Source organism: Tympanuchus pallidicinctus, unplaced genomic scaffold (genome assembly GCF_026119805.1).
Source record: "Tympanuchus pallidicinctus isolate F22 unplaced genomic scaffold, pur_lepc_1.0 scaffold13, whole genome shotgun sequence".
NCBI lineage: Eukaryota > Metazoa > Chordata > Aves > Galliformes > Phasianidae > Tympanuchus > Tympanuchus pallidicinctus.
In genome coordinates this window covers 1,285,470-1,298,033 of record NW_026294648.1, presented here as the reverse complement: position 1 = coordinate 1,298,033, position 12,564 = coordinate 1,285,470, and positions in this window count along the sequence as shown.

Below are 12,564 nucleotides of genomic sequence, written 5' to 3'. Positions count from 1 at the left end.
TAACTTTCCCTGTACAGCTACAAAGAACACCACCAATGAATCAATCACTGTTGCTCTTGTAGCTTGGCTGACAATTGTGCTGTTGCAGAATTACTGTTTGGAGAGGAGAATCATGCACGTCAAACACATTGGCACTTAGCAGCTCTTTTTAAATCCTTTTCCTCCTTAAACTGCATAGGGAATTATTGCCTGACTGTGGTAACTGGCAGTTACAAGAAATACATGTATATGTTGATAAATAGAGTAGATGTTGCATTTCTAATGCAAGTAGGCATTTACCAAATAGAATAGCTGCACCGTGTGAGTTACTAAGGACGTTTGGTTTCCATAAGCAGAACGTCGTACAGGTGACAACTGATGCTTCTGGCAGCTTGCAGTGCATGCTACATGCATTTTAAACCGCAAGAAGATACGTAAAAGGCATTCAGGTAAATACTGTAGTGGTTTCCAAGTCCTGGAGGCTTTCACAGCAATGTGACACCGCACCTCAGGAGGAGGCAACAAACAATCGTGGCTTTAGATTTTAAGTACCAGGTGAAGAAACGCTTTCCTTGTGGAATCCTAAAGCTGAAAAACTTTGATATGTTGCATTCGCCCCGTGCCGTGTTCACAGGCACTAACAGCACGTTAGGTTCTGCTGTCTTCAGCTCTGCCAAAACCAATAGATCAGATTTCAAGTGGGTTTAAATACTTCTCTCTGGATCTGCTATTTTCAGGCTCTGCATTCAAGCCCAGCAACTTGCGCACACGCTCTCAACCCAAGCATGCCGGGTGTTCACATGGCACAGAGGATGACGATAGCTGTGCTGGTGCTGCAGCTCCCTCCCCAGCAGGCAGACCCTGGCAGGAAGGCAGGGCTCAGCCACCCCCAGCCTGGCTGGGGCAGGACTCCATCAGTGACTCATTGCACAAACTCACAGCGTTCTCAGCAGTGAGATCATGAATTAAAAATGTTCCCGTTTTCTCAGGCGAAACATACAGAGCCGTGCTTCAAAAGTTTTGCCTTCTTTATAACTAATGTTTGCGAGAGGAATCAAAATATTTAAGGAAACCACGCTGTGAAACGACACTTGTTATATAAGTGTAAAAATACAGAATTCTTAGCCAAAAAATACCAAGGAAACAGAGCTGCAATTCTGATTTAAGACCAGATTTTTAAACACTACTTTCCTACTAGAAAGATGTCCTTCCAAGAACATCTAACTGTACAACCCCCCAGGGGTCAGTGCTGGAACTGATATTCTTTAAAATCTTCATCAATTACATTGATAGTGGGAATGAGTGAAGCTTCAGCAGTTTGCAGATGACACCAAGCCGTGGGGTGTAGTCGAAACACCCAAAGGATGGGATGGCATCCAGAGAGACCCAGACAGGCTGAGCAGGGGACCCAGGAGAACCCAAAGAGGGTCAACAAAGCCAAGTGCAAGGTCTGGCACCTGGGTCATGGCAACCCTCACCACCAATACAAGCTTGGGAGTATAACAATATGCCAAAAGGGACCGGGGGGTGCTGGTGGATGGCAGCTGGAATGAGCAGCACTGTGCCGTCACAGACCAGAAATCCAACTGGATCCTGGGTGCATCCAAAGCAGCACAGCCAGCAGGGCGAGAAGAGGGGATCTGTGCATGTCCCTGTTTATCTGTGCATGTCCCTGTTTATTGCAGGGGACTTGGACTAGATGACTTTTGGAAGTCTCTTCCAACTCTGTAACACAATTCTATGATTCTAAACATACCACCCTTCACAGTAAAACCGTTTTTACTGACACCTGAATTCTCTATTGGAAACAAACACCCTGACTAGCCTGCCTGTAGTCACCTCCAGTGCCACATGGCCCCAGCTGCTTCTTTCTCTACCAACGAGTGCACTCCTGACCCTGCATGCTGGTACTTCCACCATGACTATTGGAAAGCCACCCAGACAGAGCAGTGGGCATCACACCAGGAATCACACATTGGGAATTGCAACACACAAGCTATATTCACACAGAATACTTGTACCAAGACTGATCCCCCTAAAAGTCAATGCCTTGGTCTTAGAGCTTCCTCCAAATGCAAGAACAGGAATCACAACAAAATTCAGAAAGAACTGATGGCCTGTAGCAGAACATTTCTGATCCACAGCACCAACTGACAATATTTAGCTGCAGAAGAACACTGTCTTTCCAAATACGAATTTCAACGGTGATTAATGTTTTATTAAAACAAAAGGAAATAACTCGGTAAGACTTTGCTTTGCTAAGCAATCATATGAATAAGATCTGTTGGAGAAAGCCCATTAGATGAGCAGTAATAAGTTGTCAGAAAAGGAATGAGAATTTACAATTACTACTAAACAAGCACTCTATCCTTCTGTGCCAAACAGAGCATAGGTACAACAGACACCACACGGGACATCTCAGCTGCACTGCTGCTTTAGACGAAGTGTAACCAGACACTGAGGGCCTATCAAAAATTCCAAAAGAGTCTGTGTGAGATTTTAAGCTACTTACTACTCATGGAACATCATTGGTTTGATGCTCTCAGGTGCAGCAATACAGGTTGCATCTATACTGGTATTTTAGTTCAGATCAGGAACTTCTGAAGCACAGGATGTGAAATGGACCGGATGGGGTCAGAGCAGAGCCAGTCTCATCCCCTGAAACACACATCCTGTGTGCAGCAGGTTCTCAGCTCCAGCTCTGCACCCTGCTAGCTTCTGATACAGGCAGCCACAAGGAACAACTCTAACACATGAAGACAAGCAGGAAAGAGATACGTGGGTTTTGTTACTAGAACTTTGTGCAACTGACAGCAAATAGACGACAGTCACAACCAAGCAGGTATTAAAATCAAAGACAACTCTTTCACCAAGAACTGCAGCCTTGGGATAATTACTATTAATAGTAATTTCATTATTTGTTGCTTACTGCATTCTCCATTCTCTGTATTTTTACATGGCAAAAAACATCCTCCTGCCTGATGGTCAGCTAGTCTGGGGTTTGCAAGAGAAGCATTCTAGAACACAGCTCCGAACTCTCTACGATAGCCAAATTAACTCAGAAAATATGTGTTCTATTAGTTCTAAAATAATTTTAAAAATCAACAAAATCCAGAATCATGCTCCAAACTGAAGACCACAAAAATGTCTCATAATACCAATTCTTCACGAGACACCACTGCATCCATTCCACCTCCCTTTTTATTATGTGAAAATTCTCAAACAACCTGCAGGGCTGGGCACTGGATATCATGCTGCCTTTCAAATTCAGCTCTGTCATCCATACAACTCCAGCTGCAAAAGATTCCCAATTCCTCTTTGTCCAAAGCATCTAATGTCATACCTCAGAAGATCCATGTGAAGGAAACTTGTGTGTAGTCTGCTTGGGAAGCATGAAAGCACGGCAGCTGCTGCAGACAAACATTTCCACTGCCAGTACACCAAAAATACCATGCCACTTTTGATCCTGTAGTAATTGTGGAATCATTGCTAGCGGTGACTTAGAAGTTAGATTTATATTAAAGATACAGTGTTCTTTACAAATTAAGGAAAAGTGCAAAAGCAGGGTGCAACTGGTGTGCAAGGAATCCATTCTACAGAAGCTCCCTAGGAAACCTTCAGTGTTGTCAACATGAGAGGAGCTTGATGTGCTGGCTCTAAGAGAAACAGCATGGAGGTGGAGCAGAGTGAAGACACCATGGCCAGGTCTGTGATACCACTGCCAGGATGGGAACCTGACAGTACTACAGAACTGATCAGCTGCCTGGTTGTTACCCAGAGACAATGCTCTGCCATTCTTTGAGAAAATACCATCCTCTGGATGAAATTTGCTCATTATAATAATAAAACACACGGGTCCAACACAAAAGCTGCCTGCCTTGAAGATGTGACTACTCCTCATTGAGCATGCACCCTGAATTCTTCTAGTCAGTACCTTGAAAAGTGAAGCAAGAGCACTGTACACCTATCATAACAAAGGTATGATACCAGGGACAGACCACCTCTGACTCCTGGGAGCAGTTGGCAGGCTTCTCCTTCCACCCATAGGGGCACCTCTGGGTAAGATTTGAACTCTTGATAATATTCAGCATCTCCTCAGGAAACTCAGACATCCCTGTAGAGTTGGTCTTATAACTGATGCGCTTGTGGACAGGCTTCTCCTTCCTTTGTGTGTGCTTTGCAGGCAGTAAATTTATCACCAGGAATCCCAAGAATTGGTGCATCTATTGCTTCAACGCAGTACACTATTCATGAATGTAGCCATAAGAGTTCTCACTGAATGCAACCAGATTCCTTAAGTATGACCATAGGAGCTCACTGAATGCAGCTAGATTGAAAGTGTATCATGCTGTTAGTACATCTGTAATTGTCACAGTTCAATACATTGAATGCTGCCGGGCTACTATTACTGAATTAGGGCATCACTTAGAATCTAAGCCCAGCCATCCCCTCTGGTATCTGGGGACAGTCTGGAACACAAGGGTTTTATTTTCTGCCAAATTGTGTTGCACTTTAATGAAATAGTGGTGGAAACACTGGCTCTAGAACAGCTCACAACATACCTGTTATTGGTATGGTATATATTGGCATATATATGGTATATATTGGTAACATCTATTGATAAGAAATGTAGACACTAACATTAGTAACTTACTAAAGCAACTTACTATCTGATACTCTTATCCAGATACGAATAACTGTAGCAAAACAAGCTGCTAGGAGCAAGCTTTTTTCGTTTTGGTTTGGTTTGGTTTGGTTTTGGTTTGGTTTTTTTTGCTATCATTACCAAATCTCAGTTGCCAAAGAGGAATTGTTCCAGTGAGGAAGCAGTACTTTCCTCTTGAGAACAAAAACAAAACACGAATCTAGTGATGTCACAGTGTAGTCCTCTTAGAAAAGTGAATTATGTTGTTGTTGGTTTTTTTTTTTTCCAGAAGAGATTAAATGCTTCACACTTAATGTTTGACAACCAAAACTTTCATGTGTCCCACACATCCTTGCACTTAGCAGCCACAGAAGGGATAGATGCAGGAGTGGTAACACTGCCAGCACGGTGGGACCAGGACTGGAGCTGTGCTAGGAGCACTTACATCAACAGCAGCTCCTTGCCAAACGGAGCACAAGCATGTCACAGCCTATTGCACTGCTCGGTGTCCTTTAAGTTATCTACATCAGACGCTTCCAAGTTAATTTTCCAAGTTCATAACAACTAAAACCATTAGTTGATCGAGTTCTAATCACTAGCATTTGTGACTTAGCAGGACAACACGCTGTCTCTGGAGGAATGGTAGCAGTAACTAAAGGATGGGCAACCACTGAGCGCTCAACTGTGTTTCTGCGGTGCCACCAGCAGCTCTGGGGCCTTTTCCGAAGGCAGGGGGCCGTTCTGTGGGTCCTGGTGCCACCTAGGGGACAGCTGCAAAAGACCGAGGAACACAGGACAGCAGCGTTCAACATAACTCTCAAAATTTGGTCCAGTTGACCTAACTTTGAGAAATTAAGAGCACATACTAAATTACTTAATTTGTTTAATTAAAAACGTGACTTGGCACACATGGGCTTATTAGAAAGAGTAAGCTATTTGAAAATCCTAGGAATGCTAGAAAAAGAATTTTACCACTAGCCAGCAAACCAATCTGCTCTAGATGTGGCATTTATCTGTTTTTCTAATCACCACAAACATACGCAAGTGCATCAAGTCTTCTATACACACATCTGTTTTACAAGCCTCCATTTTATCTCAAATCCCTTAGACAACATGTAACTACCCTGCATTGGCTGTCCTTCCTAAGCTGTTTGATAACATCCCTGCCAGAAATATAATAGATCATTGCTTACTTCCTTCTCTAACACAGTGTTGACACCAATGAATGCCATTAACAAAAGCACACCATCACCACCAGCAGGAAAAGAAACAAACAAAAACCAGAAGCAGCACTGGGCTGACCCCCCAGGTGGGGGCACTTCTCCCAGTGGAGGTGGTGCTGAGAGTTTTTCACTTAATCCAGAGACAGAAACTGCCTTTTCTATTTTTACTAATGCTTTAATAAGAGTGAAAAAGAAATGTTTTATTTGCAAAAGAGCTTTACAGGAACAGTGTGAAAATGCATTTACTTCTGCATATGAATTCTTTTTCTCATAGTTCCTCCCAGAAATATCTTCTGTTATTAATTCAAAGGGATGAGACAAGTCCTTTTCTCCTCCTTCTTTATGAGTCTTCTGATGAGACGGAACAAAAAAGGCACTTAGCTAAACACAGTAAGAACCGAGGACAATTTCCTAACCTGCGTAAGTGTCATGTAAGATATATACTACTAAAGAAACAAAGGAAAGCTGTCCATATTTTAGAACAAATTGCATCTGAAAACGAAAGAAAAACTGAGATAATTGTGAAGCTGGAAGGAAAGCATCTCTCAGATGGACTAAGAATGCACTCTTTAAAGTGGGACTGGAAAGATGTATTATCAAAAAAAAGCCTTCAGCATTTGAGAGGAGATGAAACATGGGCAGAGATCCACGGACACACAGAGGTGCTGCTCAGTTTTATCTTTAAAAATCTTTTATGCAGTTGTACTGCACCCAGAGTTGCCTGTGGAATAGGATATCATAATCAGCATGGAAAGGCAACGAGCTCTCCTTCCCCTGCAGCTTACCTCAGCGTGAAGCCATACATCTCAATAACAGCAACAAAAATCAATTGCTACTGAGAGCTTCCCAAGGTGTTTCTAAATCAGCTAGCTTGGTGCTCACCCTGAAGTCATCACCTTCTTTTAACCTTCAGAAAAGCTCCAGCACAGTCTCTGAATACTGGCAGCCTTCCAGTTTAGGATCACTAAGTGGGCAATACTCAGCAGCAGAGCAGGCCTGCCCCATGCTCATGTAACTGGGTCTGCTTTCAAACGGGTGGAACATTCAGCAGCAAGACCTGGTGTAAAATGGACAAGGTGGGACATTCAGTATTTAGGGAAGGTGGTGCAGAGAGCGTCTACTACACTGTAGGACAACGAGAAAAACCTTATATTGGCCTGTCAGAAATCTACAGACTCCCGCTTACAGAAGAAGTCCAAATAGTAACAATCAGTCTGGGCAACTTCATGATCAGAAAGTGCAGTTCTGGAAAGAAATCATTTCTTTGTAAACGAGTAGGAAAATTAGGGATCTATGGCAATCCTTAGTATAAAAGATGCCATAAGATTGGAGATTGGTATGCAACATGAAGATTGCCAAAATGATGATGTAAAAAAATGCTATGAAATGACCAGAAGAAAAAAAAAAACAACACAAAAGAAAACTCATTGTCTACAATGGAATTTTAGAAGTTTAACTCCTGTATTAATAGGATGTTAATGAGGCGTCAGTCACTATTTGCACTACATCTAATCTATCTCAGTACATGGAATTGCTGACTCCTCCTTCCACTGCAAAGCTATACAAACAGTGTGCACAGCTCCAGCCTGCATTCGCAGTAGGAACATGTCTAAGCTTCGGTCTCTTCGCCAAAATGTGACACATATGTATACATTCTGTATGCATCTCTTTCCCACAGCCGAAGGAAGACTAGAACATTGTTTTAATGCAAATGCATGACTAGAACCTGGTTTAAATGTTCATTTAAACATCTGATCAAAGAATGTAAATCTTCTATCTCATTTGCAGCTCACTTCTGTCCAGCCTACAAGCTTCTGTATCAACCAAAGCATTCCTGTTCTTCATAAAGATGTGCATAGAGGCATTTTCTGAAGATGTTTGTTCTCTTCTTACTCAAGTCTTTGAAATTAAAAGGCACTCAACTGCTTGAACAACAGATGAAAGCAAACAGAAGTGAGCACAGCCAAAACACATGGCATTCATTTTTAATTTTTGGCAATGTGCCTGAAAGTTTCCTTGCACTCTTTTTCACAGAATCATAGACTGGCTTAGGTTGGAATGGACCTTAAAGATCATCAAGCTTCAACCCCTGCTGTGGGCTGGCTGCTCCCCAGCTCAGGCTGCCCAGGGCCCACCCAGCCTGGCCTGGCACCTCCAGAGATGGGACCACAGCTCAGGGCAGCAGTGCCAGGGCCTCGCCACCCTCTGTGTAAAGAATTTTCTCCTAACATACAACCCCCCACTAACTTCTCCCCTCTTTTATTCAAACTCATTCCCCTCTGTCCTATCACTATCAGATCACAGATAAGTTGGTTTCCCCCCTGCTTATAAACTCCCTTCAAGTATTTGAAGGCTGCAGTGAGATCTGCCTGGATCCTTCTCCTTTCTAGGCAGAACAAACCCAGCTCCCTCAGCCTTCTTCTTCACAGGAGAGGTGCACCAGCCCTACGAGCATCTTCCTCCTCTGGACCACTCCAACAGCCCCACATCCTTCTTGTGCTGGGGGCCCCATGCTGTACTGCAGATGGGGTCTCACAAGAGCAAAGCAGAGGGGACAATCACCTCCCTGCTCAATGCCAGCCCCCTGTTGATGCAGCCCAGGACACTGTTGACCTGGGCTGTGAGCACACAGTGCTGACTCATGTCTGGATTTTCACCCACCAGGAACCCCCAGGTCCTTCTCTGCAGGGCTGCTCACAACGAATTCTCCCCGTCTGCACACGTATCTGGGACTGCACCAATCCACGACCAACACCTGGAACTTGGCCTTGTTCAACCTCATTCTGCTCACATGTGCCCACTTGTCAAGCCTGTCCACGTCCCTCTAGATGGCATCCCTTTCTTACATCATATCAACTCACCACACAGCTTGGTGCCATCATTTACCAGAGGCTTACACTCTCCTTGGCCAGTCTCTTCTGACAAATGCACCTGTAGAATCCCTTCTTGTTATTTTTCATATTCCTTGCCAAGTTCAGTAGATGTTTTCTAGTAAATATATTCGTTCTGAACAACAACAAATAAAACACCTATTTATGATAATGCTTTCCATTTAGTTTAGGGAAATAATTCTAACTGAGGAAAGCAGGGCTTTCTTAGAACACCATAGCAGGCTTGATGATCTTCAGTGATGGTTTTTTTGTTTTGTTTTCTGTACAGAAAGGAAGTCACATTCAATAAATCAGGAAAAACTGCTAGTACTTGGCTACTACATACCACCACGATTGGTGTCACAAACCATTACAAAAGGCAATATGTTTGACTGCAAACACGCAGAAGAGTAATGCTTGCAATCTAACTTATACTTTCATGTTTCTTACTTAAAATGAATAGTTGCTACCATGGAATTCAACAGTCTGTATGTTCTTATATAAGATTTGTTATACGCATATAATCTGATAGGAAAACATACTGAAATCTGCATAAGAAAATTCAATGTGCATGCATTTTATTCTTCAGCAGCACTTAAATACAAGCAAATTTTCAATACCAAGTTACCTACGCTGAGAAACCTCACTGAAACACTCCTCAGACAGGAGAAAATTCTGCTATAAGTAACCAACCATTCATTCAGCAGTCATTACTGCTCACAGTACACACAAAGAAACAGAGATCAGCATGGTAAAATGTATTTAAGTTCATTCACAATTAAAGGCTCTTTATTTGGCTTGAAGAATAACATGAAGCTGGAGCTGTTTTTTCAACACATACTCAGGCTATGTAAATGATAGTTTTTATAGATTGGGGCTGTTGGATGGCTAGGCTTTTTTAATAGTTACAGTAAATTTTTTTCACTTTTAGAAGCAGATTACTTCTATTTGGAATCCAGTAAAGTTACTACCAGGTCCTTTAGCAATCAGTTGAAGGTTTCACCGTGAGAAGTTACAGGCTCTTTAAATTAATGTAATTTATTCTACCACCCAAAATTTCATGAAAACTTTTGGCATCTCTTACTGATTAAATCAAAATCAGCAGCAAGCTGAATGCCTCAGACCAAATTTGTTTTGATTGTGGAGTTTTTATTAATGTGATTGTTATATGTAATGAACATGCAAGATATAAAAGAGGTTTACAAGTCCTTGACTGCAGAAGCTTGAATAATAATAAAAAAGTAATGGCAGACACTTATGTCAGCTGTATAAAACAGCAGGTCTTCTCCCTCCGAACGCACTGGAGGGAATATGTAATTTGCAGAATACACTTCCTTTCTGAAACAGACTCATGCAAATGTTGTAATAAAGAATCTTTTCCGAAGCTACTCAAACACATGGACAAAAACTAAACCAAAACGAATAACAGCAACAACAGATTGATCAGAGCATATGATCCACTGAGCTGGGCATAGCACAAAACCTACACAGCTCCAAGACAAAAAATGCTTCTGCGTTGCTACTGCTAGATCAAACCTTCCACAATCACACAAAACAAAGCACTTTTGGGGTCACAAATATTTTGACCACTTAAACCGTTTGACATTCAGCATCCAATATTAATTAGTAGTGAATCATCAGCACACACTGCACACCATGTCTTGTGTTTATTTGTCAAAAGTGTAGCCTCACGGTATACATGATGACGATCAACCATATCTTGGGTTGTGCCAACTGCACCCTGGGCTGCATCAAGGGAAGTGTGACCAGTAGTCTGAGAGAGGTGATTCTGCCCATCTCCTCTGCTCTCACTCCCACCTGTACTGCATCCACTTCTGGGATCCCCAGCACAAGGACACAGTGCTGTTGGAGCGGGTCCAGAGGAGGGGCATGAAGGTGACCAGAGGGTTGGAGTACCTCCCCTATGAAGACAGGCTGAGAGAGCTTGGGGCTGTTCAGACCAGAGAAGAGAAGGCCCTGGGGGGACCTTATAGCAGCCTTCCAGTACCTAAAGGGGGCATACAGGAAAGATGGGCAGGGACTTCCTACAAGGGCAGGTAGCAACAGGACAAGGGGAAATGGTTTTAAACTGGCAGAGAGTAGGTTTAGACTAGATATTAAGATGAAATTCTTTACTGTGAGGGAGGTGAGGCACTGGAACAGGTTGCCCAGAGAGGCTGTGGATGCCCCATCCCTGGAAGCATTCAAGGCCAGGCTGGATGCAGCTCTAAGCAATCTGATCTAGAGGGAGATGTCCATGCCTACAGCAGGGAGGTTGGAACTAGATCATCTTAAAGGTCCCTTCCAACCCAAACCATTCCATGATTCCATGATTTTATGTTCTGCTACAAGATCCTGTAAAGTATGTTTCCAGCATTAATTGCAGTGGAACCTGTGTTCCAAATATTTTTAAATCACCAAGATTCTGAACACAACTCGGTCTTGGAATAATGGACCTTAAGCAAATTCTTAATCGTTAATTCTGCATTTGAAAGGCCAAAATGGTAGGTGAAATGTGGAAAATATTGGGAATGAATGTAAAGCTCTTGTTCCATTTACTCTCCCCCTGACAGCAAAGCCACAGTATGAGTTCCACGCCTCAGTTTCACCTTCACATTTTCACTCAACTTTTAGGGGCTGTTGCATCAGTGAAATATTGCTAAAAACATTGCTGACATGTGGAACCAAGCCCCTTTGCCCCAGTTCTGTATACAGTTTCAGGAAATGACAGTGAGAAAGGAAGGCTGAGCAGAATTAAGGGAAAAAAGAGATAATGCAGAAGGTTGATAGAACGCCTTCAGATGGAATCACTGTCAAAAACTACTGAATCACATTTCACATTGATGTCCTAAAAGATGGGAAATAGCAACGAGCATCCATATGTCAGTATGCCCTGTATCTTTTTGTGAATGATGATTTTTGACAAGTGACCGCTCAGTACAAGTAATTGTAGTGCACAGTATGTAATGTGTTTCATGGTTTGTTAACACCTGAAATTTCATTTCTGTCTTCCAGTATCGTGGAACATACAGCGCAGTGCCTCTACCAGCTTCTGAAATAAACTGTAACTGATCACCAAGTATCTCGTCCTGATTTTGACCCAAGATATTCCAGCACATTCCACTTTGCACTGAATCGTGTAAAATCAGTTCTTGAACAAATCTGACAGGAAACACAGCAATGCTTGCTTATCTAGATGAGATCAAGCCTGAGTCCTTGTAAATGATGTACTAGGCAGTGCTTAACTCCATGGAAAGAGGTAATTCTGCAATGAGAATTATGCAGTCTTTATTGGACCATAAAGTTAAAGTGAGGAATACCCTAAGGAAAACAAATTTAGAGATACTGAAGTGAGATACACTTTCCTGAAAAGTAGACCAAACTTGTACAATTTTCTGTAGTTGGAACATTAATGTTATCATGTTAAACACTGTTCTGCAAATAGATAAATTGGTGTTAGAATCTGAAGGAGCCGAAGGTGTAAAAATCATGTGGATCTAAGATCTTCAAAATAAGCTGATCATCTGCCAAGATCAGAATGCCTGCTTGGCTGTCTTACATCCCACTAAATCCACTCAAGTCAGCTTTCCACTCACCACATAAGTGCTAATGCACACGCACAGAACGAGACCATGTCACGGCCTTATTTACATGCTGCTGTTAATTGCTTTTCAGTCTTCTAGTGAATGTCACAGTGTACCAGACAAGGTTTCTACAAACCATGACAGGCAGTTCTCTGACATAACATTTAATCACCCTTAGTAACAGCATGAGTCTTTTGCCATTCACATTTTACTTAAAATTGTTAAACTTGAGAGCTTAATTAACAGTGAGATTTTTGCTTCAA